The sequence below is a fragment of the Staurois parvus genome, unplaced genomic scaffold, assembly GCF_062004578.1.
Source record: "Staurois parvus isolate SC_StPar_1 unplaced genomic scaffold, SC_StPar_1.0 ptg000910l, whole genome shotgun sequence".
NCBI lineage: Eukaryota > Metazoa > Chordata > Amphibia > Anura > Ranidae > Staurois > Staurois parvus.
Window position 1 is genome coordinate 170,116 of NW_028318706.1, and position 6,733 is coordinate 176,848.

Sequence of the window (6,733 nt, forward strand, 5' to 3'; positions counted from 1 at the left end):
CACATACGAAACATCCCACACACAAACACATTAAATTAGTAAAACGAGGTACACCTGTATATTTAACCACTTGCCACATGCCAGTAGTACATTTACTACTGGCGGGCGACTTCCCTAGGCACTGCGATGTACATGTACGTTGTGGTGCACATGCACACTGACACGCTCCCTGGGGTGTGCAGAGACATGATCTTGTGACCACTGTGTCACCACTAGCGATCATATGATAACATATAAGCAAAACTGTCATGAATGACTTTTATTCATGACCACTTGCTTACCACTGCGATGCTATGATTGGCTGACAGCTATCCACAACACTGCCCCTAGCTACATCGCCAACCTCATCCGCAGATACCACCCAAATTGCCCGGTCCACTCCTCCCAAGATATCTTCCTCTCTAGCTCCCTCATCACCTCCTCCCACACTCGCCTCCAGGTCTTCTCCAGAGCCTCTCCCATCCTCTGGAACTCCCTACCAAAGTATGTCCGGTCAGCCTCCACTCTTTCTGCCTTTAGGCGATCTTTGAAAACTCACTTATTCAGGGAAGCCTACCCCACCTCCACCTAAGAACTGTACTTGAATCACCTCCACCAGATCATCCCCCGCAGCTATCACCTTTTGTATCACCTCCCCCTTCCTTTAGATTGTAAGCTCCACGAGCAGGGCCCTCATATTCTTTCTGTACTTAAATGTATTGTAATTGTACTGTCTCCCTTTACATTGTAAAGCGCTGCACAAACTCTTGGAGCTTTATAAATACTGTAGTATAATAATTATAATAATAACAATCACAAGGTACCTGGGCCAATCACAGCACACTGTGCCATGTGATTAGCTGTGGCCAATCACAGCATTACAATGGTAAGCAAGCTATCATGAATGAAAGCCATTCATGATAGTTAAAACTGTTACTTATAACAGTGATCATTACTGGTCACTAGTCAGTATCCCTTCAGACGATGATGCTGTACTGCATTGGTGACAGTATGTAAACTTTTTTTAAAAAGGCAATTTTATTTAATTTCTTAATTTTCCAAAAAAAGTGACCAAAAAAATTGCAACCTCAAAAAAACTCGCCATGCATCCTGCTAAATACTTTAGACTGTCTACTTTCCATCATCGTCATTTGCGGGGTATTTGTACTGTGCTTTCACTTTAGGGCCTCAAGAAATGAGATTGGCCATCAGTACATCAGGAATGGTCAGGTCAATTTTCAAATATATATCCCATAGTTTGTAGATTCTATAACTTTTCCACATACTGAATAACATACACTTATTTGGCTCATTTTACAGAAAGAAATGTAGCAACAAATTTTGAAATAAGAAATAAAGAAAAATGTTTTTTTTTTTTTAATTTGTTAGTATCTTTATATATACATATATACATATATATATATATATATATATATATATATATATATATATATATATATATATATACAGTCAGGTCCATAAATATTGGGCCATCGACACAATTCTAACATTTTTGGCTCTATACACCACCACAATGGATTTGAAATAAAACAAACAAGCTGTGCTTTAACTGCAGACTGTGTCAGCTTTAATTTGAGGGTATTTACATCCAAATCAGGTGAACGGTGTAGGAATTACAAGAGTTTGCATATGTGCCTCCCACTTGTTAAGGGACCAAAAGTAATGGGACAGAATAATAATCATAAATCAAACTTTCACTTTTTAATACTTGGTTGCAAATCCTTTGCAGTCAATTACAGCCTGAAGTCTGGAACGCATAGACATCACCAAACGCTGGGTTTCATCCCTGGTGATGCTCTGCCAGGCCTCTACTGCAACTGTCTTCAGTTCCTGCTTGTTCTTGGGGCATTTTTCAGTTTTGTCTTCAGCAAGTGAAATGCATGCTCAATTGGATTCAGGTCAGGTGATTGACTTGGCCATTGCATAACATTCCACTTCTTTCCCTTAAAAAACTCTTTGGTTGCTTTTGCAGTTTGCTTTGGGTCATTGTCCATCTGCACTGTGAAGCGGCGTCCAATGAGTTGTGAAGCATTTGGCTGAATATGAGCAGATAATATTGCCCGAAACACTTCAGAATTCATCCTGCTGCTTTTGTCAGCAGTCACATCATCAATAAATACAAGAGAACCAGTTCCATTGGAAGCCATACATGCCCACGCCATGACACTACCACCACCATGCTTCACTGATGAGGTGGTATGCTTAGGATCATGAGCAGTTCCTTTCCTTCTCCATACTCTTCTCTTCCCATCACTCTGGTACAAGTTGATCTTGGTCTCATCTGTCCATAGGATGTTGTTCCAGAACTGTGAAGGCATTTTTAGATGTCGTTTGGCAAACTCTAATCTGGCCTTCCTGTTTTTGAGGCTCACCAATGGTTTACATCTTGTGGTGAACCCTCTGTATTCACTCTGGTGAAGTCTTCTCTTGATTGTTGACTTTGACACACATACACCTACCTCCTGGAGAGTGTTCTTGATCTGGCCAACTGTTGTGAAGGGTGTTTTCTTCACCATGGAAAGAATTCTTCGGTCATCCACCACAGTTGTTTTCCGTGGTCTTCCGGGTCTTTTGGTGTTGCTGAGCTCACCGGTGCGTTCCTTCTTTTTAAGAATGTTCCAAACAGTTGTTTAGGCCACGCCTAATGTTTTTGCTATCTCTCTGATGGGTTTATTTTGTTTTTTCAGCCTAATGATGGCTTGCTTCACTGATAGTAACAGCTCTTTGGATCTCATCTTGAGAGTTGACAGCAACAGATTCCAAATGCAAATAGCACACTTGAAATGAACTCTGGACCTTTTATCTGCTCATTGTAATTGGGATAATGAGGAAATAACACACACCTGGCCATGGAACAGCTGAGAAGCCAATTGTCGCATTACTTTTGGTCCCTTAAGTGGGAGGCACATATGCAAACTGTTGTAATTCCTACATCGTTCACTTGATTTGGATGTAAATACCCTCAAATTAAAGCTGACAGTCTGCAGTTAAAGCACATCTTGTTCGTTTCATTTCAAATCCATTGTGGTGGTGTATAGAGCCATAAATGTTAGAATTGTGTCGATGTCCCAGTATTTATGGATCTACTGTATATATATATATATATATATATATATATATATATATATATATTTATATACAGTACACTGCTCAAAAAAATAAAGGTAAACTTTGAAAACATATCAGATCTCAATGGGGAAAAATATCATGCTGGATGTCTACACTGAGATGGACTGGGTAATGTGTTAGGAACGTAAAGATACCTCATCGTTTGTAGGTTAATAATTTTAATTTCCATCAGAGGACTGCATTCAAAGACACCCCAAAAATCAAAGTGAAAAAATGATGCAGCAGGCTAGTCCATTTTGTTGAAATTTCATTGCAGCAACTCAAAATGGTCCTCAGTAGTTTGTATGGCCCCCACGTGCTTGCATGCATGCCTGACAACGTCTGGGTATGCTCCTAATGAGATGACGGATGGTGTCCTGGGGTATTTCCTCCTAGATCTGGACCAGGGCATCACTGAGCTCCTGGACAGTCTGAGGTGCAACCTGGCATGTCGGATGAACCAAAACATGATATCCCAGAGGTGTTCTATTGGATTTAGGTCAGGCGAGCGTGGGGGCCATTCAATAGTATCAATTCCTTCATCCTCCAGGAACTGCCTGCATTCTCTCGCCACATGAGGCCGGGCATTGTTGTGCACCAGGAGGAATCCAGGACCCACTACACCAGCATAGGGTCTGACAATGGTTCCAAGGATTTCTTCCCGATACCTAATGGCAGTCAGGGTGCCATTGTCTAGCCTGTAGAGGTCTGTGTGTCTGTCCATGGATATGTCTCCCCAGACCATCACTGACCCACCACCAAAACAGTCATGCTGAACGATGTTACAGGCAGCAGAATGTTCTCCATGGCTTCTCCAGACCCTTTCATGTCTTTCACATGTGCTCAGGGTGAACCTGTTCTCATCTGTGAAAAGCACATGGCGCCAGTGGCGGACCTGTCAATTCTGGTGTTCAATGTCAAATGCCAATTGAGCTTGAACAGGGCCCATTAGAGGACGTCGGGCCCTCAGGCCACCCTTATGAAGTCTGTTTCTGATTGTTTGGTCAGAGACATTCACACCAGTGGCCTGCTGGAGGTCATTTTGTAGGACTCTGGCAGTGCTCATCCTGTTCCTCCTTGCACAAAGGAGCAGATACCGGTTCTGCTGATGGGTTAAGAACCTTCTACAGCCCTGTCCAGCCCTCCTAGAGTAAATTTGTAAACCAAAATGTGGTTTCCCATAGGAATGCATTGAAAACCAATTAATCTGTTCTGGAGGTCAGAAAAAAAGTTTTAAGAAAGTCTTTTATCTGTTCAAAACTTTTTATAAAGTGCACTTTAAAGGCATAAATACTGTACAGGGACATGATTAAAAAAAATTCATAAATGCATTGAAAACCAATTCATCCGTTCCGGACATCTGAAAGAAGTAAAAAAAAGTTTTATCTGTTCAAAACCCTTTATAAAGTGCACTTTAAAGGCATACAGTTGCAAGAAAAAGTATGTGAACCCCTTGGGATTACGTGGCGTTTTGCATGAATTGGGCATAAAATGTGCTCTGAACGTCATCTAAGTCACAACAATAGAAGAACACAGTCTGCTGAACATACTACACAAACATTAGATGTTGCCATGGTTTAATTGCACATAACATGTAAACATTCACAGTGCAGGGAGGAAAAAGTATGTGAGGCCCTAGCTTAATGACTTCTCCCAGAGCTAATTGGAGCCAGGAGTGAACCAACCTTGACTCCAATCAGTGTGATGATATTGGGTGTGTTTCTGACAGCTGTCCTGCCCTTAAAAAACACACACCTGTTTTGGGTTTACTGGTTTCAAGAAGCACTGTCTGATGTGAACCATGCCTCGCAGAAAAGAGCTCTCAGAAGACCTACAATCAAGAATTGTTGACTTGCATGAAGCTGGAAAGGGTTATAAAAGTATCTCCAAAAGCCTTGATGTTCATGTGCCCACGGTAAGACAGACTGTCTTTCTACAAATGGAGAAAGTTTAGCACTGTTGCTACTCTCCCTAGGCGTGGTCGTCCTGTAAAAATGACTGCAAGAGCACAGCACAGAATGCTGCATGAGGAGAAGAAGAATCCCAGAGTGTCAGCTAAAGACCTACAGAAATCTCTGGCACATGCTAACGTTTTTGTTGACACATCTACAATAAGGAAAACATTAAACAAGAATGGAGTACATGGGAGGACACCACGGAGGAAGCCATTGCTGTCCAAAAAGAATATTGCAGCACGTTTGAAGTTTGCAAAAGAGCACCTGGATGTTCCACAGCACTACTGGCAAAATATACTGTGGACAGATGAAACCAAGATTGAGTTGTTTGGGAAGAACACACAACACTATGTGTGGAGAAAAAAAGGCACAGCACACCAACATCAAAACCTCATCCCCAGGGCCTGGACGGATTGTTGTCATTGATGGGAAAATGAATTCCAGAGTTTATCAAGACATTTTGCAGGAAAACGTACGACCATCTGTCTGCCAACTGAAGCTCCGCAGAGGATGGGTGATGCAACAGGACAATGACCCAAAGCATACAAGTAATTCAACAAAACAATGGCTGCAACAGCACAGAATACGCCTTCTGGAGTGGCCCAGTCAGAGTCCTGACCTCAACCCGATTGAAATGCTGTGGCATGACCTTAAGAGAGCGATTCACACCAGACATCCCAAGAATATTGCTACTGTTAGGAATGGACTTGCCAGTAATGGTGGGACTCACCTGCCTTGTGGGCTGCAGTACCAGGGCTGGCCAGCGGGTGCTCCCAGCAATCAGAGACTCAACCCTGCAGCCAGCCAAACACCTGAAACTGCTTAGGCAGGTGTATTTAAGTGATGGCCAGACCTGCAGTCTTTGCCTTGGTGTGTGTGTTTTTCCTGGGCCCTGTATCTTGTTCCTGCATCCCTGTTCCTGTTCCTGTCTCTGTCTGATTCGTTGCTAACCCTGCCTGATCCGGACCTCTGCTGACTTCTCCTGCTTTATCCCTGGCTTGTGACCCCGACCATTCTCTGCCTGACCCCCCTGTACCTACCTGCCCGATTGTTATTGACCCGGCCTGCCTGACGACGCTTGCATTGTATGTACTGTTATCTGTGGGTGGTTTGGTTTGGTTCGTTTGCACTGTGTTTATGTTTTAGTATTGCACTGCGTTTATGTTTGTATTGTTAGTCTTTAATAAATTATATTGTTTATAACTTATCTGAAGCCTGCATTTCCCTGCGTCAGTCACATACCTCTGGTCATACCCTGGAGCCCTGACAGCTACACTGAAACAGTTTTGTGAAAAGGAGTGGTCCAAAATTACTCCAGATCGTTGTGCAGGTCTGATCTGCAACTACAGGAAACATTTGGTTGAGGTTATTGCTGTCAAAGGAGGGTCAACCAGTTATTAAGTCCAAAGGTTCACATACTTTTTCCTCCCTGCACTGTGAATGTTTACATGTTATGTGCAATTAAACCATGGCAACATCTAATGTTTGTGTAGTATTATGATCAGCAGACTGTGTTCTTCTATTGTTGTGACTTAGATGACGTTCAGAGCACATTTTATGCCCAATTCATGCAAAACTCCACGTAATCCCAAGGTATTCACATCCTTTTTCTTGCAACTGTAAATACTGTACAGGGACATGATTAAAAAAAAAAAAAATTGTAAATGCAT